Source organism: Lepidochelys olivacea, assembly GCF_965140295.1.
Source record: "Lepidochelys olivacea isolate rLepOli2 genome assembly, chromosome: 16".
Lineage (NCBI taxonomy): Eukaryota > Metazoa > Chordata > Testudines > Cheloniidae > Lepidochelys > Lepidochelys olivacea.
The window spans coordinates 22,272,575-22,296,576 of NC_140426.1; the positions used below are offsets into that span (position 1 = coordinate 22,272,575).

A 24,002-nucleotide genomic window follows, 5' to 3' on the forward strand; every position below is an offset into this window, starting at 1 on the left:
TGTTTATGGTCATGTTATCCATCAGATACATATTTACAATCATTCATTAAATTAGGATGTACGTTTCATTCCTCTTTCTTAGAATATTAATGCCTACTTGTGGCTGAAATACCATATGAATATTCATTAACAAATCAATCAATTCCTCTGCCAGGAATGATGTCATCTGAGCAATAACTGGAGCAGTAATCGAGCGCACTATGAAAAAGCAATGAATGCCATCAGATCTAATGTTTATTGAACTGTTTCTGGGTAAATCACAGTATGGTTTTTGTCTGCTTTTCGGTGCATTAACTGGTACTCTAATTCCTAACTATCCACAGCTATGACATGCACGTTCCAGCCTTACTAGGAGCATGTAACACTGTGGAGCTGCCAGGTGTTAAGGATTTGCTCAGCTACAATGAATTGATCTGCAATGATTCCAGGGACTACTTGGCTAAAAATCTACCCTACAACAACATGGGCACTAAAGGAGAACTTGCATTGCTATCAAAGCTGTTACATAGTAGGAAAGGGGTAGCATTTTCTTGAAAATAAATGGGCCTAAGTGTCCTTTCACTGGCATAACTCCATGCATTTCTTTGGACTTGCTCATGGTTTATAATATTATCCAAAAATGTTATTGTAACAGCGTCATAATCAGGACGCTAGTGTAAATATGCATAATACCTTTGGCTACAGCCTACAGTGGAGTTGTGCCACTAATCGGCTGAGGATATGGCCCTAAATAATTAAAAGCGTGCCCCTGCTCATATTGAAATCAATGAGAGCTTTTCCTTGACTTTGAAGGCAGCAAGGTTGGAAGCTAAAGTTATGTGTGTCAGGGATCCCTTTAGAAACCTTTTCTTTTAAGGGTATTTGAATCAACTTTTAAAAAGAAATGTTATCCTTCATATCTTCCTCTGATCTTGACCAGTGCATTCAAAATCCCTCAGTCCCATAAAACCAAATAGGAAGAGTGAGTCTGATTTGAGCTAAATGTTTTTTTCTGAGATGACTTTGATATGACAGTTTTTCTCTGAAAAGAGCTATTTTTTTCTTGGACAAAGTACAAGGCCACGAGGGGGAAATCAAAATGAATCTTTTAAAAAAAAAAAAAAAGTCAAAATACTCAAGATTTCCTTTTTATTTTCCTCTTGTTTTCAGCTTGTTGAAAGAAACAAATAATTTGACTTTAAAAATGAGCAAAACTTTGGCTGGTATTGTGTGTGCCACATACATCTGGTCTTATTGGTTTTCCTGTATTGAGAAAAACACTTTTAGCCTGCCTGAGAAAGTAGTATTTTAAAGAGACTGCTGTACATTCTGATCGTTCTTTTTTGGGGTGCTCAGATACTGTAGCGATGGAGATTAGGATGGATCTTATATTGTTCCCAAATAGAAGAGCATTCTTAGAATGTTTTTATCAAAGATGCTAAAGTCAATAGAGGGTTGACTAGATTTGTTATACGCTTGATGGGATCCCACTTTTACAAAGGAATAGGACTCAGGAGAAAACTCTCAACACTGAATTTCTTATATAGTAGGGTCCATTCCATGCATCTAGAATAGCTTCTTTGGAATTGTATTTGGGTGCTTCTAATTTGAAGACACATTAGCTTGAACCAAGTCTTTACTAAAAGAAAAGGAGGACTTGTGGCACCTTAGAGACTAACCAATTTATTAGAGCATAAGCTTTCGTGAGCTACAGCTCACTTCCTCAGATGCATATCGTGGAAACTGCAGCAGGCAGTGGGGTGGGAATAGGTATTGTTTCATATTCTCTGTGTATATATAAAGCCTGCTGCAGTTTCCACGATATGCATCTGAGGAAGTGAGCTGTAGCTCACGAAAGCTTATGCTCTAATAAATTGGTTAGTCTCTAAGGTGCCACAAGTCCTCCTTTTCTTTTTGTGAATACAGACTAACACGGCTGCTACTCTGAAACAAGTCTTTACTGCTACTAATATTAATTCTTAGCCTTTTATATCTTTAGCGCACCGTACAAATGTTAACAAATTCTCACAATACTCCTCCTCTAAGAAACTCGAGGAAAACTGAGGCAGAAAAGCAAATCACTTTCCCAAAACTACATGAAAACTAACCAGATAGGAGTTAGGAATTTCCTGGCTCCCAGACTCAGGTTCATTCCTCTAGAGATCATGCTGTCTTTTTGTGTTCAGTGCACCTCTAGTGTTGTTTCAATGTGCTTGGCATACCACAACCTTCCCTTATGATTTCAATGGGACACTGAAACAGGAAGTTAGGCAGAAGGGACGTTGTCTCAGCCTAATAGGTGGTCTTGGAGCACAACAGCTGAATAAAAACACCAGCAATGAAATGACTGGCTGCACTTGTTATTTTCTGAACATTAGAGGGTCTGTGTCAGATCCAAATGTTAATTAAATGTGGCTTTTTGCAAAATACATTGTTTATCAGAGTACAGACAGAACAGGAATGTGAATTGATTGTACTGTCCGTTTTTCAAAACGGAACAATGTAACCCTGTCAGTTCCCTCAGATATCTCTATGCATAAATGCCTCCTTAATGAATATGATTGTCTTTGTTAATGCTTCCGAGCAGAGCCACAAAGAGCTGCAGAAGCGAGAGCCGGCCCCTGCGGAAAGCCAACTACCTGTATTATTATGCAAATATAGGGAAGACACTCCTTTTTCCACTGATCATTTCTTTGCACCGGTTGTCTCTCTACTAAAATATAGCCATTTGGCCTGCTCTTGTGAATTGCTGAGCACCCTCAGCCTCCCATAAAGTCAGTGGGAATTGAGGGTGCTTTTGGAGAGATGAGGTGGGTGATATAATATCTTGCATTGGATCACTTCTGTTAGGGGTGGGAGGAGGTATTGTTTCATATTCTCTGTGTATATATAAAGTCTGCTGCAGTTTCCACGGCATGCATCCAATGAAGTGAGCTGTAGCTCACGAAAGTTCATGCTCAAATAAATTGGTTAGTCTCTAAGGTGCCACAAGTACTCCTTTTCTTTTTGCGAATACAGACTAACACGGCTATTACTCTGAAACCTCTCCCATGGTTTCTTCTGTCCTTAAGAACAGGAGAGCTTGCTACGTTTGAGAAACCCATTTATATTATTGTCCAGTATTGGAGCCTGTCAGGGTTCCCTCCCCACTCTTAACTCTGGGGTACAGATGTGGGGACCCGCATGAAAGACCCCCTAAGCTTATTTCTACCAGCTTAGGTTAAAAACTTCCGCAAGGCACAAATCCTTCCTTGTCCTTGGATGAGTACTGCTGCCACCACCAAGTGAGTTAGACAAAGATTCAGGAAAAGGACCACTTGGAGTTCCTGTTTCCCTAAAATATCCCCCCAAGCCTCTTTACCCCCTTTCCTGGGGAGACTTGAGAATAATCTACCAACCAAATAGGTAAACCAGGTGAGCACAGACCAGACCCTTGGGTTTTTAGGACACTAAAAACCAATCAGAACAGAACTTTATAATAAAAAAATTAAAAGAAGCACCTCTGTAAAATCAGGATGGAAGGTAATTTTACAGGATAATAAGATTTAAAACACAGAGGATTCCCCTGTAGGCAAAACTTCAAAGTTACAACAAACAGGGATAAACCTCCCTCTTTAGCACAAGCTAAAACAAAAGATACTCTAAAGCATTGCCTTGCTATTACTTACTATTCCTGTAAGTTTAGATGTATCATTCAGTAGGAGCTGGATTACTTGCTTGGTCTCTCTCTTTGTCTCCGGAGAGAACACAAAAGCCTAAACCAAAAACCTTCCCCCACAGATTTGAAAGTATCTTCTTCTCCCCTTATTGGTCCTTTTGGTCAGGTGCCAACCAGGTTATTTGAGCTTCTTAACCCTTGACAGGTAAAGGAGGGATTTTATGCTACCCTTAGCTGTATGGTTATGACAGAGCCGATGGACAGAATTCACACCCTCTAGCTGAAGACACTCCAGCTATAGAGTTGATAGTATTTGAATGGCTAGTTTCAAAAGAATACACAGTAGAAGTACTAGATGGGGGATCTGAAGGGGGAGAAGGAAATATATTCTTCAAAAACCCTGTGGGTAGCTTACAGCTCTCTGGGAAATCTATAGCTAATTGCCTCTTTAAAGGTGACTTGAGCTGCCTGAAATAAGGCTTTGTAACCATGCTTCCATGCATCTAAATCACAGGATGGTAAAGGGTTGAAAAGAATCAGCAGGGAGAGACTGAGCACTATTTATGAAGTGGTCTCTTTTGAGGTACAGGAGAACTATTACCCCAAGTAGGAAAAAGCTTAGATGAGTGATGGCTTTAGGGGTCCTAGTGTATCAAGATAATTGGGTGTAATAGCAGAAGAACCCCTGAGATTTTTTTTTAAAGTTCTGATTGAGTGACTATGGTAAATATTCTCATCTCAGTCAATGCCTAACCCCCCACATAAAAGTCTTACCTGAGCTTGCGCAAATCAAAGGTTCAGATACTGCCCAATTACATGCCCATGTAATGCTACATATCTGAGTTTCAAAATCCCAAAACTCTTAGAAATGTATGATCTTAATTACAACCTAATGCAGTAAAAGCTGAAATTGTTGAGAATCATTGCCTGGTCATTGTAATGTGAATTCACATAATCAAAATGAACATATTTCCTTAGGGATTTTGTTTATTGTTTCAAAGTCTGCATCAAATTATGTAATAAACAACTTTTCTAAACTGCCAACATTATTCATTTTGCTGGCTGAATGAAGCCACCCAGATTAACCCCACATTTCCATTTCATGGGAGATGTGCAAGGTATTATTTATTTCCACTGCCTTTCTACAGTAGTTCTCATCCAAGGATCTCAAAGCATTTTACAAACATTAACTAAGGCCTGTCTAAACAAAAACTTGCACTAGTTTAGTTAAACCAGTGCAAACCTCTCTGTGCACACTTACTTTCAGTTTAATTGTGGTTTCATAAATCTGTTCCTAGTCAATTTAATGTGAAACAAAATAAGAGCATCTAAGACTTCCTTTTGCACCAGTTTAACTAAATGTAAGTTTAACTTAAATTTAAACTGGTGAAACTTTGCATGCAGACATGCACTAAGGCTCACACACTTCTATTGTAAGGACTTCAGGACTTGACTCATTAACAATTAATGCTTATTCATTATTAGACCAGATTCTATCACCCATACTCCTGCTGTGTAGTATGTTATTTTGTGAGTAGTTTTATTGAAAATCAGTAGAGATTTGCATGGAATAAGGTGTTACTTAGGAAGTAAGGATGGTAGAATTTGACTCTTGGTGCTTTTCATTTTCAAATTTAGTACTAATTAGCTGGACCAGGCCAAAGATTAGTATCACTGGGGCTTTTGCACCAAAATCTAATGAGAGATGATATTTTTAATCTTATATGCTGTTTTAACTGACATAAAAAACATTAGAGACTGCAAATAAAAGGCCTCCTTATGTAAAAATCCCCATTGCATTTTGTGGAATTTTGATTGAGTAAATACTTCAGGATTTTACTAAACATTAGTATGATTTTGACTTTCAGGCCTTCACTGGAGATGATTTGTTTAAAAAAAAAAAGACGTTTATACTCCATTTAGCTTCCTATTGTGGCTGATTGCGTCTGATAATAGCAATTTACTCATGTTACAAGTCTGTTGAAATGGGGGTTATCTCCATAGGAGTGTCCCTAGCCTCTGTTTGTCAGAAGCTAGGAATGGGTGGCAGGGGATGGATCACTTGATGATTACCTGTTCTGTTTATTCCTTTTGGGACACCTGGCATTGGCCACTGTTGGAAGACAGGATACTGGGCTAGATGTACCATTGGTCTGACCCACTATGGCCATTCTTATGTTCTAAGGTTATGGTCTGGCTCAAAGAACTGAGACACCATCATAGTGCCAATTCTGAATCTTGGACCTCCTGGGGGAATTCTGAAAGGCTGACCAAACCCCCCACAAAAACAAAAAAACATTTCTGGACTGGAACTAGACTTTCTGTGATCCAAGACAGATTGACCACAGCAGGGTTAAAGCTTTTCCAGTGGTGTCCTTGTTAGAAAGTCTCCCTAATGGGAGGTGAATGAAATTCCAGAATGGGAAGTGAAATGAAGATATCACAAGATGGTCTGATAGAACAGAGGCAAAAGACTAGCTGATAAGATATATGATCACTGTGGAGATTGTGGGTACGTCATTTAACCTCCATGTCTCAGTTCCCTTCCGGAGGGTTTCTAATAAATACTCCGCTATCTCATTTGCTGCTGATGGGGCACTGATCCTAATTAATTGTACATGGCCATAACATAGATGAGATGGCCTCTCCACTTTCATATGAATACCAGTTATTATTATGCAGCACTAATTAAATGTTCCATCAACATAAAGGTTTATCTTAGGGGTAATTTTCTTTCCTTGCCAGATTGCATTACAGCTCAATACCAACCTTGGCTACACATTGTCGGCTGCTGACCTGTTTCTCCAGCCTAGGAAGGACTGACACTACACTCAAAATCTGGTTCAGATCCTTTACCTCAGATCTTCACATTTATTTCTTCCATATAAAACTAGTACAGCACATCAGTTGCCCATCCCCTTAAACGGGGGTCTTCTGCAGGAGCCTCTCTATTCCCTATAGGTTTCCACTCTGCAGGCCACTTGCCTTGGAGTCACACTCTGTTCCAGGGCTTGCCACAGGAGTCAATGTGCTGCCTATAGCTTTTCCATAAGGTCTCCTGGAAGAACTTTCCTGCTCCCTGAAGCTTTCTCCCTCAGTGGCTTTACTTGTTGGCTTTGATAATTACCTGATCCCCAGCTGAGTAGTCTCAGCTAGGAGGTAGCTGATCTGTCAGAAACGAGGCTGGGCCCAGCTCCCCTTAAAGGGACAGCAATCCTGTGACATGTATATCAAGCTAAGGAAGCAATATTTTAACTACTTTCAGGGAGAATTTAGATTCCAAGTAGAAAAATGTGTCCTAACTTGGCAATTAGTCCGTCTTCCAAATTCTTCTGAAGAATTGCTTATGAAACATTAAATTATTCTGACAGACACCTTGCCTTTCTTATAGCGTTCTGTTCCCTAACTACTTTGGTAGCCTGGAGCCATACTTCAGACTTCACAACACATTTCTCACAATTGCACAGTTTCTAGAGAAAAGTAGAGTGCTGATATACCATGTGACTTGCTAATAGATGAAAGAGATCATCATGACTGAACCTCCTAAAATATAAGGACTGAGGAGAACTTGTAGGCCTCCTTACTTCACCAATTTGCTAAAAAGACACATCTTCGTACTGTTAAAACCATGCCTTCAAGTACTTCCTTAACATCATTATTCACTTGGGTCATAGCATATCATTAACAGTTCTGGAATGCTGCTAGTAGAATATTTTCCAGTAGTACAGCAATATCTACTCCACAGGATACTTGCAAGCTGGAATTTTGGTGTCTATCCCTTGCTAAGACCAGGCACCAAGGGTAAGAATGTACTGTACATTGAATCTATAAGTCTCCTCGTGAACACTAAGGGATGGTGCTTCAGTTACGTTCCTTGGACAGTCATTCCACTGTAGTGTAACCAGATGTCCCGATTTTATAGGGACAGTCCCGATATTTGGGGCTTTGTCTTATATAGGTGCCAATTACCCCCTCACCCCCACCCTCTGTCCCGATTTTTCACCCTTGCTATCTGGTCACCCTATTTCACTGTCTAGTCAACCTCACAGTTAGAAGTGCTGTCAACGTCTATCAAAGTTTCCCTTTAAGTAAGTTAAACCAGTCTCAGGTCATTATTCCTTATATCCCCTTTAATTCATTTAAAACACTTCTTCCCTTCTACTATGGTGTTATTATTCACGAGAATTTAGACAAAGAACTGAACCAGAGTTCCAGATCTGAACTCCCAGATCTATAGACGCAAAGTTTGGACCCAGATCTGAACTTCACAGCTGGTCTCTATATACTTAGATTGTAAGATCCTTGGGACATGGACGGTCTTTTTGCTGAGATGAGAAAAGTTAGCTTTTCCACTGCAAGAATGTAAATGTTGGGTATTTTATCAAATTTCTTCAGCCTTCAAACCATTGCTCAGTTTGAAATGCTAGATTAAAAACAAACAAACAAAGGCAACCAAGAAAGAGAAAGAAAGAAAGAAAATATTTTTCTTCTGCCCTGGATCACTTTGTGGACATTACAGAAAATGTTGCCTATTTTGTTTCCTCTAGTCTCTGAATCAATCTTTTGCATTAAGTTCAGCGCAGCAGTAAATAACCATGTTTTCTCCAGCCTTGGAGCTATTCTGAAATGTCAAACAGTACTTAAGGAATCAGAGTAGCACCCGTGTTAGTCTGTATCTGCAAAAAGAAAAGGAGGACTCGTGGCACCTTAGAGTTAGTCTCTAAGGTGCCACAAGTCCTCCTTTTCTTTTTATTTATGGAATGTTTCTTTGTCAGCCATAAAAGATTATTAAAATGTCCAGGGTTGACTGGAATTAAGATTTTTTTTTGTTCTTGAAGCACAGGACTGGGAGTCAGGAGAGCTTGTTTTTGTTCCCAGTAGACTTCTGTGAGACCTTGGGCAAGTCATGTAGGACCAGATGTTCCAGTGCTGAGCACTGACAGTTGGGGCCAGGCTTTCAAAGGCTCCCATTTAGGCACCTAAATAAGGACCCAGTTTTCAAGAGTGCTCAGTTCCTAGCAGATCCCATCGTGATACTTGTGACCAGATTTTCAAAGGAGCTCAACACAGCAGATGCTGAGCTCTGTTGAAAATACAGCCACTTATTCTGGTGCCTAAACAGGAGCTGAGCTCTTCTGAAAATCTGGCCTCTAGGGCTTGATTATCAGAGTTGTGAGCACTTACAGCTTTGTTTTGTCAGGGTAAGATGCAAGTAGCTCAGCACCTCTGAAAGTCAGATCCTTAATTTCTTTGGGGCAAAACCTCTTCATAAATTAATAGATTCAGAGATCAGAATGGACCATTGTGATAATCTATTTGACCTCCTGTGTAACACAGGCCACATGGAATTTCCCCAAAATAATTCCTAGAGCAGATCTTTTAGAAAAACATCCAACCTTGATTTAAAAATTGTCAATGATGGAGAATCACCACCACTCTTAGTAAATTGTTCTAATGGTTAATTACTCTCACTGTTAAAAATTTACTCCTTATTTCCCGTCTGAATTTGTCTAGCTTCAACTTCCAACCACTGGATCATGTTATATCTTTCTCTACTGGATTGAAGAACATATTACTAAATATTTGTTCCCCATGTAGATATTTATAGACTGTAATCAAGTCCTTCTCCTTGTTAAGCTAAATAGATTGAGTTCTTTGGGTATGTTCACACTGCAATTAAAACTTGTGGCTGGCGCATGCTGGGTGATTCAGGCTTGGGTTGTGGGGCTATTTAATTGCAATGTAGATTTCCAGGCTCAGACTGAAGTCGGGGCTCTAGGACCCTGTGAGGTGGGAGGGTCCCAGAGCTTGCACTGCAGCCAGAGCCAAAATATCTGTACTGCAATTAAACAACCTCACAGCCTACAAGCCTGAGTCAGCTGGCACGGGCCAGGTGCAGGTGTCTAATTGCAGTGTAGACATACCCTTTGAGCAGTGGTGGATTAATGATTTTGCCGCCCCCTGACCAGCAGCTCCCTGCTCCCCGCCCCGCTCCGCCTCCACCTCCTCCCCTGAGCGTGCTGCCAGGCCCTGCTCTCCCCACTCTCTGCCAGTGCTTGTGCGTGAAACAGGTTCGCGAAGGAGGTGGAAGAGGGGGGAATGCGGCGCACTCAGGAGAGGAGGCGGGGCGGGGGCTGGGTGGAGATTTGGGGAAGGGGACCAATAGGGGAAGGGAGGGGGCGGGGCCGGGGCGGAGGGCGCGAACCGGCCCGGAGGAAGCAGCCTCTAGCTGCTATTATAAATTTGCCGCCCCTGCAATTTTGCAGCCTTAGGCCTAGGCCTTGTCGACCTAGGGGTTAATACGCTGCTGCCTTTGAGTATATAACTAAAAGGCAGGGGTTTTAATCCATTAAGGATTCTTGTGGCTCTTCTATGAACCCTCTCCAAGTTATCAACATCCTTCTTGAATTGTGGACACCAGAACTGGACACAGTATTCCAGCAGCAGTTGCACCAGTGCCAAATATAAAAGTAAAATTAATTTCTCTATTCTTACTTGAGATTCCCCTGTTTATGCATTCCAGGATCACATTAGCTCTTTTGGCCACAGCATCACACTGAGAGCTCATGTTCACTGATTATCGATCACAACCCCCAAATCTTTTTAAAAGTCACTGCTTCCCAGGAGAGAGTCTCACATCCTGTAAGTAAGGTCTACATTCTCTGTTCTGAGGTGTAGATATTTACATTTAGCTGTGTTTAAATGCATATTGTTGCATTTCCCCACCTCTGCAGCTCAGAGGTATGATATAGCAGACTGATGTAGCTCTATTGCTTGCGGGCAAAGGGGTGTTATTTGTGGATCCCCTACAGGTAGACCACACCTCCTTTTTGCCATGGAGCATAGCTCCACAAGGGATTCCTGTATGACCCCCCACAAGTGAGCAGGACTAGTGGATCTGCTGCTATCCATCCACCCACCCACCCACCTTGCAATCCATCCACTCACTTGCAATCCATCCACTCACCCACCCTTCCCCAGCAGAAGTGGTGGAAGCTTTCTCAAGAATTCATCCCCTTGTACCACTGGCCAACCCTCCTTGCATTAAGCTCAGCTTCTTTGCCAGGGTAAAAGGCAGAGGAATTAGTCATCGGTGCCTCAGTTTCTTCATCAGTAAAATGGGGATAATATTTACCTCACAGGGGTGTTGTATGAGTACATTAATAATAATAATAATTAATAATAAATTATTATTAATGTATTCATACATATTGAGATCCTTGAATGGAATGTATTATGGGAGGACAAAATATTCTTATATTTTGAAGGCAATGCACAGAAGCAACATTCCACTAACTGGCTTATCTCAGAACGAGATTCTAGGGCATACTTCCCATGTACCTTTTAAAAATACAACAACAGTTTTATCTTGCATGCCAAAGAAAGTGTGTTTATCCTTGCCTGACACTGTTTTTTAAAGTGTTGGGTGTTAATGAAATTCCTTAGCCCTAAGCCCTTCTGAAACATCAAATGTTGATTTAAAAAATATTTTTTCTGCAGTCTTTAAAGCAGCATCAAAACTGTAAAGGTTTAAAAACAAGAGAGAGAAAGAAAAGAAACTTCCAGGTGAACAAATGCTTTAACATGATCTCATATGCAAAATGGGGTGGGAGGAAGGATTATACTTTATTTACATGTGTATTTACATTTGGAACTCATTGTAATCATAATACTTTTGGCCAAAACCTGTTCACATTATTCACAAAAGAAAGCTTGTTGATTTTAAAATCCTTTCAGTTTTAGTAATATAGGGAAGCAAATCTAAATATTTTAAAATATGGAGTTAAATTCTGGCTCTGCTGAAATCAGTGACAAAACTCCCATTGACTTCAATAGGATGAGGATTTCACCCATGATTGGTAACCTCTGTCTTTCTTACAACTGTTTTATGAACTATTAGCTTTGTTAGAGTTGCTACATAGATGGAAAATAAATTACATATTTTAGGCCTGATCTACGCTGCACAGTTAGGTTGACATAAGCTGCCTTGCATCGACGTAGCTGTGGAAAAGTCATCACTTAAATTTAACGTAAGTGCCTTTTTATGCTGATTTAGTCACACCACCTTCTCAAGCTGCGTAGAGTCATGGTTGATGTAATTAGGTCGACACAGTGTCAGTGTAGATACTGCATTGCTTATGTCAACTGTTACTGGCTTTCAGGAGCCATACCACAATGCCCCACACTGACAATGCAATTGAAACAAGCGCTTCTGGTGAAGACGCGCACCGCTGACACAAGGAGCTTGGCTTAACAGAGAAATCTTCGGTGAGCTTAAATACAAAAAGGAAGCTTACAAGAAGTGGAAACTTGGACAGATGACTAAGGAGGAGTATAAAAATATTGCTCGAGCATGCAGGGTTGTAATCAGGAAGGCCAAAGCACAATTGGAGTTGCAGCTAGCAAGAGATGTGAAGGGTAACAAGAAGGGTTTCTACAGATATGTTAGCAACAAAAAGGTCAGGGAAAGTGTGGGACCCTTGCTGAATGGGGGAGGCAACCTAATGACAGATGATGTGGAAAAAACTGAAGTACTCGATGCTTTTTTTGCCTCAGTCTTCACAGACAAGGTCAGCTTCCAGACTGTTGCACTGGGCAGCACAGTATGGGGAGGAGGTGAGCAGCCCTCAGTGGTGAAAGAACAGGTTATGGACTATTTAGAAAAGCTGGACGTTCACAAGTCCCTGGGGCCAGATCTAATGCATCTGAGGGTGCTGAGGGAGTTGGCTGATGTGATTGCAGAGCCATTGGACATTATCTTTGAAAACTCGTGGCAATCAGGGGAGGTCCCAGACGATTGGAAAAAGGCAAATATAGTGCCCATCTTTAAAAAGGGGAAGAAGGAGAATCCAGGGAACTACAGACTGGTCAGCCTCACCTCAGTCCCTAGAAAAGCTCATGAAAGCTTATGCTCAAATAAATTCCTTAGTCTCTAAGGTGCCACAAGTACTCCTTTTCTTTTTGCGAATACAGAGTAACATGGCTGCTACTCTGAAACCTAGAAAAGTCATGGAGCAGGTCCTCAAGGAATCCATTTTGAAGCACTTGGAGGAGAGGAAGGTGATCAGGAACAGTCAACATGGATTCACCAAGGGCAAGTCATGCCTGACCAACCTGATTGCCTTCTATGATGAGATAACTGGCTCTGTGAATATGGGGAAAGCGGTGGATGAGATATGTCTTGACTTTAGCAAAGCTTTTGATACAGTCTCCCACAGTATCCTTGCCAGCAAGTTAAAAAAGCATGGATTGGATGAATGGACTATAAGGTGGATAGAGAGCTGGTTAGACTGTCGGGCTCAATGGGTAGTGATCAATGGCTCGATATCTAGTTGGCAGCCGGTATCAAGCGAAGTGCCCCAGGGGTCAGTCCTGAAGCCGGTTTTGTTCAACATCTTCATTAATGATCTGGATGATGGGATGGATTGCACCCTCAGCAAGTTCGCAGATGACACTAAGATGGGGGGAGAGGTAGATATGCTGGAGGGTAGGGATAGGGTCCAGAGTGACCAAGATAAACTGGAGGATTCAGCTAAAAGAAATTTGATGAGGTTCAACAAGGACAAGTGCAGAGTCCTGCACTTAGGATGGAAGAATCCCATGCACTGCTACAGGCTGGGGACTGACTGGCTGAGTGGCAGTTCTGCAGAAAAGGACCTGGGGATTACAGTGGACGAGAAGCTGGATATGAGTCAGCAGTGGGCCCTTGTTGCCAAGAAGGCTAACGACATATTGGGCTGCATTAGTCGGAGCATTGCCAGCAGATCAAGTGAAGTGATTATTCCCCTCTATTCAGCACTGTAAGGCCACATTTGGAGTATTGCATCCAGTTTTGGGCCCCCCACTACAGAAAGGATGTGGACAAATTGGAGAGAGTCCAGCGGAGGGCAACAAAAATTATTAGGGGGCTGGGGCACATGACTTATGAGGAGAGGCTGAGAGAAGAGTGAGGGGGGATTTGATAGCTGCCTTCAACTATGTGAAGGGGGATTCCAAAGAGGATGGCGCTAGGTTGTTGTCAGTGGTGGCAGGTGACAGCGGTCTTGGTTGGATATTAGGAAAAACTATTTCACTTGGAGGGTGGTGAAGCACTGGAATGGGTTACCTAGGGAAGTGGTGGAATCTCCATCCTTAGAAGTTTTTAAGGCCTGGCTTGACAAAGCCCTGGCTGGGATGCTTTAGTTGGGGTTGGTCCTGCTTTGAGCAGGGGGATGGACTAGATGACCTCCTGAGGTCTCTTCCAATCCTAATCTTCTATGATTCTAGGTGTGCACACACACACACAAGCAATTTAATAAGTACAGTGGCTCTATGCTATTGTAAATTAAGTTGACATAATTTTGTAGTGTAGACGTGGCCTTAGTGTGGGCTAGTTTAAAGCAGTCCTATGACCTGGAGAATTTTGCTTATTTATATAACACTTAAAAGATATGTATGCCTGGGCAAATGTTATGGAAAGATAAAGTTATAGCTGACTTGCAGGATGAGCAGAGTCCTACATCTGGTGGCTATGTTCACTGGGCTAACTGCTATATTGATTTACACCTTGTCCAACCCCACAGAAACAACAACAATTGACGTCCCAATGGATTTGTACAGGTATAACTCTGCTGATTTTTGCCTACTTTGGGGGCTGGGGGGGGGAGGGGCATACTCACTTAAGACTGAAACCTAGACCTTAAGGATTTGTAGACAATTTATCTATCAGGGTCTTTGCCAATGGCAAAACTACCATTCACTTTAATGGGAGCAGGAATTCTATGACTCAGAAAGGATCTTTCCTCTGTACTAAGCTTGTCTCTGCTGGAAGGCACTCTTTGCATGTTACAGAGTATGTTATATCATGCATACCTCCCTCTTTTTTAATTGCTTTAGAGTTATTTCACAATGTGATTTAGGGTTATTTACCAGACTCTAATAGAGAGCAAATCTTACAAATTCTGACTCCTGTGAGTAACCCCTACTGATGCAAGTCAACGGAACTAACAAAGGTCCTGTTATTGCAAAACATGCATGTGAGTAGTCCCCTCTCAAGTGTGCAAAGCTAAGCATATTCAGAAAATTTTGCCAAATTGGAGCCCAAATTAATAAGTGTTTACAGGACTGGGTTGTGTGATTGTACAGTCCACAGAGAATAAACACCAAGAAGTTGTAAGTGGCAATCTGTAATGAAAGGTAAAAATAAGACTGATAAGTGCTGAAAATCACATTGTTTGCATTGTCCCATAGGTGTAAATGAATGGCAGAGCCACAGGCATAGTGGCCACATGCTTGTTCAGACTCCATAATGGCATTCAGCAATGCAGTAGATCAAATGCGGAAGTTGTGTACATTGGAGCCATGTATAGGGATAGATTATAGATCTTTTCCATAGTACCATTTCTGAGCCAAATTCTACTGAATTTACTCACCAGTGTGATCCCATTGACTTCAACAGCATGGGGAAAGTGAATGCATTTGGCCCTTTGTTGTTGTCACTTATTTGTTTTGCAGTAGCGCCGAGGAAGCCCTAGCCATAGACCAGGACCTAAGTTCCCTCTAAGCTGTGCAGCAGCCTATTAAGTGCCATGCAGGCACTCAGGGCTGCGGTGGGGAGAGATTCCTCTCCCCCAGCCACGGCCCCAATCCACATCCCCCTCCCCCGGCCCCAATCCAGCCTGGCCCGGATCTACCGCAGCCATGGGAGAAGTGCCTCTCCCCTGATCCTAACCCAGCCCCGGCCTGGACTTGCTGCGGCCGTGGGAAAAGTGCCTATCCTGTGGCCCTAGCCCCGGAGCTGCTGCGGTAGGGAGAGGTGCCCCTCCCCCCCAGCCCAGGTGCTGCTGCTGGGAGAGAGAGCTGGGGGCAGTTCTCTCTCCCCATCACAACCCCAGGGCAGTCTGCACCCCAAACTCCTCCCCCCACCCTAGACCCTGCACCCCAGCCAGAGTCCTCCCCCCAACCCCAATCCTCTGCCCCAACCCTGAGCCCCTCATCCTTGGCCCAACCCCAGAGCTCTCACCCCACCACACCCCAACACTCTGCCCCAGCCCTAAACCCCTCAATCCCGGTCCCGCCCCAGAGCCCGCACCCCCAGCCAGAGCCATCACCCCCTGCATCCCAGCCCCCTCCCACACTCCAAACCCCTGGGCCCCATGCCCGCCATATGAATTTTGCTATGTGCACCTATATGGAGGTGATGTGTCACATATCACCTCCATATAGGTGCACATACAAAATTCATTCCACACATGGGTGGGAAAAGTTGGAGGGAACACTGATCAGGACCCCACTGTACAAACACAGAACAAAAAGATTGTGTCTGTCTCAAAGATCTGACAATCTGAGTTTAAGACAAGAGACAACCAGTAGTTATAGACAGGAAGGTACAAGGAAACAATAATCTTTTGCTTGGATTACACTGATAGGAACCTCTAACATCAAAAATTTTCTTTTAAAAGATGAGGCTAAGACAAAGAGTTACACAGAAAATGTTCTCTTTAGTTATTGTAAACACGTAGGGTTGGGGAGGTTGGTTTTTGTTTGTTTGTTTTTTTAAGATTTAGTAATTTTCTTTATCGTAGCCTTGAGATCATAATTGAGTTCTGACAGCCAGCTTCATCTGGCCAAGATAATAAAGGGAATGTTCTTATAATATGAAATATTCCCATCCCTTTGCTGATTCTTGTAGTTCTTCCTTGAAATTAATATTTTGAAAAAATTTCTCTTTTTTGAGAGAGATGGGCAATTAAGAATTTGAAAATCTTGTGATGTAGCTGTCAGCAGGATTTCACACTTTTAGATAAAAAGATTCAGAAATATTTTAAATTAAAGAAAGAAAGAAAAAATATTAATTAGGCCTTGATATCATAAACATTTATGGATATGTATTACTTTATGCATGTGTCAAGGGGGCTACTCAGTTAAGCATGTCCCTAAGCATTTGCAGAATTGGAGCCTTAGTGAAGTAATGTTTTAAGTGCACGATAAAAAATCACTGAGAACATTTACAAGTTTTGGTTCAGAATATTATTCTGGATATTTTAAAAAAAATAAAACAAATCCTGAATCAGCAAAAAGCTTCACTTATTATAGATAACTTATGTGCAGTCCAAGGGGTAGATCTAGGAGCAATGACATGAACTTGAGCAAAGGAAATTCAGGCTCGATACAGGAAGGCATTTTCAAACAGAATAACCTTATTAGACTGTGGTCCAATATTCCAAGAAACATGGTAGAAGCCTCATCGCCTAGGACATTTAAAACTGGACTGTAGAAAATACTTAAGCATACACCATGGAAACAATTCTGTATCGGCTAGGGGAATTGACTAGCTGAGCTTAGCAGGCTACAGCTCACTTCATCAGCTACTGTAGCTCGCGAAAGCTTATGCTCAAATAAATTTGGTAGTCTCTAAGGTGCCACAAGTCCTCCTTTTGTTTTTGCGGATACAGACTGACACGGCTGCCACTCTGAAACCTGAGCTTAGCAGGTATTTTTCCACTTCTTATTTATGAGATCCTGTGAAAATGCTATTGTGGTAGGTGCACTACAAACACAGAACAAAAAGACGCTCTCTGCCCCCAAGGAGTTTACAACCGAATAAAGGACAAGGGACAACAAATGGATACAGACCAGGGGGCACACGGAGACAATATTGGTGATAGGTAACGGTTTCAGCACGCCAGCAGCCCAACTCCTCAAGTTTTTATGGGCATACTGGCAAAGCAGAGTTTTGAGTGGGGATTTGAAGTTGGATGATGAGGTTTCTTTGCAGATGTTTCTGGGGCTGCCTCCCGAGCAAAAGAGGCAGCATGGTAGAAAGAACCCAGGTGATTTTTAAAAACTCAAGTTTTCCTCAACTCCAGCTGTTTTATTTGTAATATGATCTGACTAAACAGCATAATTAACACATGCAATGAGGAGGAGCACCTTGTGCATGCTTAGGGCCCAGTTTAGCGATGGTCAGGGAGCGGAAAGCCCTGTTGACTTCAGGGGAAGTTCCCAGCCCAAAGGGTTTGCAGAATGGGGTCCAACGCTGCCCTAGGTTGTAGTCGCAGGGACCGCCTGAATACGGGGAAGTCGAGGTGTGCATCTTTGACATCCTCTTTCCCCTCCTCTTTTTAATTTCCCTGAAAGATAATAAGCGACACATGTAAAGATCAAGCCCCTCTGATCCCCCCGGGATGTCTCCATGTGCCGCACAGACCCCTAGCGCCCGCTGCCCCCCCGCGTGACCCTATCGCTGGGCTCCGTGGGGCACCCGCGTGCCGGGCTGGCTGCGGGGCGGGTCTGGCAGCGGCATCCCCTGCCCAGGGCATGTCACGACAGGGGGAACGGGCGACGCGAGCGCCAGCCCCGGGGTTAGGGAGGCCCCGGCCCCGGCCCGGGGAGCGCCCGGCGCGGCGCGGCAGGAGGCAGCTCCCCGGAGCTGGCTGGCAGCCGGGCAAAGCCTGAGGCGCCGGCAGGGCCAGGGCGCCGCCAGCCGGCTCCGGCCCCGCTGTGCCCAGGGTCCGGCTGGCCTGGGCCCGCGATCAGCCCCGCGCCGCGCCCCGCCCCGGCCCGGCCCGGCCCGGCCGGCTGCCTGGCTGCGGCGCTCGGCGCTGCTGGGCGAGGTCAGGGAAAGTCCATGTGAGGAGCCGCTGGAATCACTTCCTGCCGCCGAGCCGGCCAGCGCCGCTAGGCCCGAGGGAGCCGCCGCGCGTCCATGGGGCAGCGAGCCCCGCAGGTAACCGCCGCCGGCCGGCCCGCCGGGAGCCGGCCCTGCCCCGGGGCCCCTGCCGCCGACACGCGCCCCGCCCGCGTTCGCCCCCCCGAGTCGCCCCCCTCGCCCCACTGGGTGTCGCCCCCCCGAGTCGCCCCCCGGGGTTCACTCCCCCCGCCCCCCCGAGTCGCCCCTCTCGCCCCACTGGGTGTCGCCCCCCCGGGGTTCGCTCCCCCCGCCCCCCCGAGTCGCCCCTCTCGCCCCACTGGGTGTCGCTCCCTCTAACTCCTCCCAGTCACCCCCCGGGGTTCGCTCCCCCTAATCCCCCTGCCCCCCCCGAGTCACCCCCCGGGGTTCGCTCCCCCGCCCCCCCGAGTCACCCCCCTCGCCCCACTCGGTGTCGCCCCCCCCGAGTCACCCCCCGGGGTTTGCTCCCCCTGCCCCCCCGAGTCACCCCCCTCACCCCACTGGGTGTTGCTCCCTCTAACCCCCCCAGTCACCCCCCGGGGTTCGCTCCCCCTAATCCCCCTGCCCCCCCGAGTCACCCCCGGGGTTCGCTCCCCCTGCCCCCCCCCGAGTCACTCCCCTTGCCCCACTGGGTGTCGCCCCCCCCGAGTCACCCCCCGGGGTTCGCTCCCCCTGCCCCCTCCGAGTCGCCCCCTCGCCCTACCGGGTGTTGCTCCCTCTAACCCCCCCAGTCACCCCCTGGGGTTTGCTCCCCCTGCCCCCCAAGTCACCCCCCTCGCCCCACTGGGTGTCGCCCCCCCCGAGTCACCCCCTGGGGTTCGCTCCCCTACCCTCGTCTCACCCGCTGTTGTTCCTGTGCTTCCCACGGGGCTCGCCCCAACCTCGTCCCCTCATTTCCCTTGCCCCACTGGTGTTCGCCCCCTCCTACTCCCCCCAGAGTCATCCTCCCCCGGTGCTCGCCCCCTGAGTCATCCCCCTCCCCTTCTCCCCAACCTACCCCCAGTCACCCTGCTTGCCCCACCACTGTTCACTCCATCCTACTCCCACACGGAGTTATCCTCCCCTGGGGCTGTCACCCCCACCCCTAGGGCTAGGGCCACCTCCCCTGAGGCTCTCGCACCCCATCCTGCTCCCCCCCCCGTGTTTACCTCCCTCCCCTGGGGCTCACACCCCATCCTACACCCACCCCCACAAGTCACCCCCTTGCCTGGGGTTACCTTCCATCCTCTCCTCTGAAGAATCAACCCCTTTTTTCCTCAAGGGAGACTTGACCCCTAGCTTATTAGTTGCAGGAACTCCCCACCCCTAATCTACAAACTTGCCCCCGGAGAGTCACCCACACCCCCAAAGGGGGGTGTCATATTCCTACCGCTGCTAAAGGGGGATTCATCCCTCCCCTGCTCACCCTATTCAGCAGACTTGCCTCCTCTATCCTCTCTCCGTATCTCCCCCAAGAGGGCAGCCATCCCACACCTATTCCCTGGTCCGTCTCTCTCTAAAGGGACTAACCCCCCGGCCTGGTGCTCTCTTCCTAACCTACATCCCAGAGGGGATTCACCCACCTCCCACAGAGACTCAGTCCCCACCTACCCTTCTCGTAATCCACAGCAGACTCATCATGAACACCTCCCCACAGTCATCCAGAGGACTTGCCTCTTCCCCCTCTGATGTTCTCTCCCACCCATAGGGGACTCGCCCCTGCTTGTCTCCCAACATGGGGATCACACCCTCCTCATTCTGCCCCTTCTAACAGGGAACTTGCCCCACCCACCTCTCTCCTGTACCAGAGGATCTCCCTCCGCCCCCCCATGCTACCTCGGGGGGGAAGAGCTCCCTCCCAAATGGGACTCAACCCCAACATGTTCAGTCCACTCACAGGGGAATTGGCCCCACCGATTGCACCCAAGTGCAGTACTTTAACAGCAGACTAACCCTTACCTGTCTGCACACAATCACTTCTCCCAGTCACCCCGGGGGAATTAACCACCTTAGAGGTGACTCTGCCTGCTCCTCCAACAGGGACAATAACCCTCCCATTCCCCAAGAAGGGATTCATCCTTACCTCTCCACCCAACATGGTAGCACTTGCCTCAGCCCTCTCACCCTCAGTCCATGGGTCTCAGTCCCAGCCTACTCCCGCATATGGCTGTCACCCCTTATTCCTCCTCATCCAATGGAGTCACCTGCCCAGCATACGCCCTTACACACAGCAGAGTCATCCCAATCCTCATTCCAGGGGACTCGTCCCAATTCTCCTGACACCCTATCTTATTGGAGTCCCCCCCATTTCCCCTGATCTCATTGGACTTGCCTCTGTCCTAACCCTAGGAATTTACCCTCCCACAACCTTTACCCAGAGAAAGCATCTCCTGTCATCTCCCACACCCTACCCCTGACAAGCCACTCTCCAATACTATATAGCTGAGGCACCCCCACATGCTCCATCCTCTCACTGTTGCTGGGGATTTCTCCCCACCTCCTCTTCCCATCTGATTCACCTATCCTCCCCAGGGAATAAACCCGGTTCTGAATCCCTGTCCTTCCCCCACATCCTCCCTGGGGAATTCCTCCTGCCCAAGAAACAGCACAGAGACCATTTTTTTTCACCCTGTCCATTGGTAGTGGTTGTTTTTTTCCCCCTCTTCACACCACATTCCTCTTCTCTAGGGGTATTGTCTTCTCCTTCCTTCCGCCCTGCCCTCAAAAGAACTGATAGTCCTTTGGTGCCTTTGATAAAAGGATTGTGTCCAGTTGTACATAGTAATTCATTGTTCTGTACAATGCCTAGCACTCTGCTAATGTTTAACAAATAGTTACGAGAGGTATTTTAATCCACTCTCTAATATGGGGGAAACATATCGTGGACTTTGTCTCTCAACCTCCCCCAAAAATTCCTTTGAGGTTTTGCGGCTGTTTCCTGCTGCTGGCAGGTCCAGCTTTTAATACAGTTAGTTTATTGAGTCAATAAAATATAAAACAGTCTTCTGCCCCATGTCGCTAATTCAGTGAGCATTCAGTAAACAGGTTTTTCTTTCCCAATTTTTTTTTAATATGACAAATACAATAGATTTTAGCCCTGATACTGAAGGAACAGGCACAGTAAATATTATCACAAACCCCCTTAACCTTTCATGGAGTCAGAGACACAAACATAAATTGATTGCTTCAAATAACATGATGAGCTGTGCTGTCTTTTTCTTAATTTCAACTTGCAGTTATTTGGGGATCTAGATAAGGAAGTGTTTTGTGTAACAAGGGGTAAAGCATCCATTAGGGTAAGAAGGTGGTATTTATTTTTTCTTTTTTTTTTTGTTTGGCTGGGGATAGGGGAAGAAGTTACTGGGAGAGGAGGGGTGCTTTGGGAAGTATTGGAGCTTTCCTGGAAAAGATGCTGATTGTGGTAGAATTTGATTAGGTCGTTTGGTCTTTCCAAGTCCTATTCACCTAGCAAAATGGATTTGAGAAATAGGTTATAATTAGAAACATGTTAATGAAGTGGCTGCAGTGCTTAGTTGATTTTAATTTCTAAGTGTTTGTATAGATGTTTGCACTCTTTCTTGGTATTGGAGGATTATATGGCCTGAAGGAAAGGGATTTTTTTAAAAAAATGAACACCCAAATGAATAGTTTATGAATAATGGTATAACATCATTTTTGCGAAGGATGCTATAATTCAAATGACTGCAGTTGTGGGTTTTGGGGGGGGTGTCGCAGAGCAGAAATGCTTTATAATATTCCAGTATTATTTTATGCTATATCACGTGGTCAGCAAGAGGCAGGATGTTAAGCAGCATGTTGATGTATAAATGTGGAAAATATAGTGGTATTGGGGGTTTTTTGAAGGGAGATAAGTGCCTTTCCGAATGCTGGTGTGTTATGGTACGTACTGCAGTAGGCAGCATGTTGTAGTTAAAGTACATTTGCTCTGTTCAAGGACTTCTCCGAACATCGCCACTGCTATAGGAAAATAAAATGACAGTGGTACATTCTGTACTTCAGTGGTGAGACTCACCCATATGTATTAACAGGAAAAGTATGGGAACACTTAAAATGAAGTCTCCATTACATGCTGCTTCATTAATTTGAATTTTTACTTGTGTGTTTCCTCCTTTCAAAAGGCATTTGTGAGATTGTGGGTAGTTTGATGCACTTCATGCTTGCCAAGTGTTTGTCTTGTGTCCGGAGTAATTGATGAACTGGCACACAGTTTTACCTTTTCAAACTAAAATATTAAACAGTAGTAGAAGTTGAAATCGGTAAGCAAAACTGAATTATTGCTGTCCTCTGTTGCATATTGGCTTCTACAAGTTAAAATTCCAGTGCATGAAGAGTGGGTTTCTGGAATCATGCATCAAATGTGATTGTTTCAAGAATCTAGTCATACTTCATACAAAGTGTTAGGATCCTGATGCTGTGAGATGCTGAGCACCCTCCAGGCCTATTAGATTTCAGTAAGAGCAAACAATGTTCAACACTATCCAGAAGCAATGTTAAAATGTATATATGAATATAGTTAAAATGAAACAAAAATACAAGCCCATTCAGCTGCTGAATATCTACTTTTAAATAGCTTTAAACAGACTAAGGCTAAACCTTTTGCTTGAATATATGTTGTTAGCCAGGCCTGGGACAGACAGCACATATCCTCAAGCTATGAACAATAGAGGTAATAATAGCTCAACCTCTAGTGAGAGGCTTTTATTAGGGATCTTGCCCCTATATTCCTGGGAATAAATGTCATTCCATGGTCCACTGAAGATTTCATGCCATTGTGTAAAAACAACAAATATTCTCACAATCGAGCTTTCATACAGGGTTATGTGAAAAAGGGGTGGTGGAATTGGAATGCCCAAGGGAAAGAATGAACTTGCGGGAGTTGAAATCTTTCTTCTTCGCAAATTTTAGCAACTTTTTAAAGTAATACATTTTCTTAAATGAACTGTGAATTTTTTTCTTTAGTTCAAAAATAGACAAAGGGGCATAGAACAGTATTAAAGGGACATTCAGGTTAATATATAATGTATATTTCAGGTAAACATAATTTTACAAAACAAATTTAATTATCCTAGTTAATAAAACACTATGGATTCTAAAATCTCACTTAATTTTGCACCATTAAGGTTTATGCTTTGAACTTCTCTTAAATTGGACTGTTGCAATAAACAAACAACTGACCCAGTCTATAGGAAGTTTTGTCTTCTGGTTCTCCTGCACTTGCACAATACTACAGTGTTTGTTTTGCAAATACTATAGAGGAGCACTGGAAACCAAACAAAAACATTTCCATTAGAATTTAAAGAAGAAAATGCCAGACATACAGACATTTCTATTAATCGAACCTTTTGAGAAACATTGTTTCTATAAGATTTAAATTTGTGGCATAAATTCACTTCATGGCCGCTCTTTAATGGATTTTGAATTGTGATATATTAGAATATATAGTGTCTGAAATGTAAGATCTTGCTGTGGATAAGAGATGGATGAAAACTTCCAGTAGTAGAGTCCAATTTAAAGTTAGCTTAATAATTTTGTTCATAGAGTTTAAGCTCCGTTGTTCCAGCTTCCCAGAGTTTGATCTTGGAAGAAGCCTTTCTGTGATTGTGTTGCTTATTACTAGGTACACTAATTCTCTCTCTTTTTTTAAGGGTATAGAAGACATGTAAGTTAAAATCATAGTTAGCATGTTGACAACATGTGTTTATATATATAAAGAGT

General features: G+C 44.5%; 1 protein-coding gene across 1 annotated transcript in view; it reads left to right on the forward strand.

Annotated features, from left to right (window-relative positions):
• Window positions 1-17,759: 17,759 nt before the first annotated feature.
• The window catches only part of NACC2 (NACC family member 2), an 85,459-nt gene continuing 79,216 nt past the window's right edge, over window positions 17,760-24,002 (forward strand). Inside the window, exon 1 of the mRNA XM_084650470.1 lies at window positions 17,760-18,344. The gene's annotated coding sequence lies outside the window, so the exon portion shown is untranslated. The remainder of the gene's footprint in view (window positions 18,345-24,002) is intronic.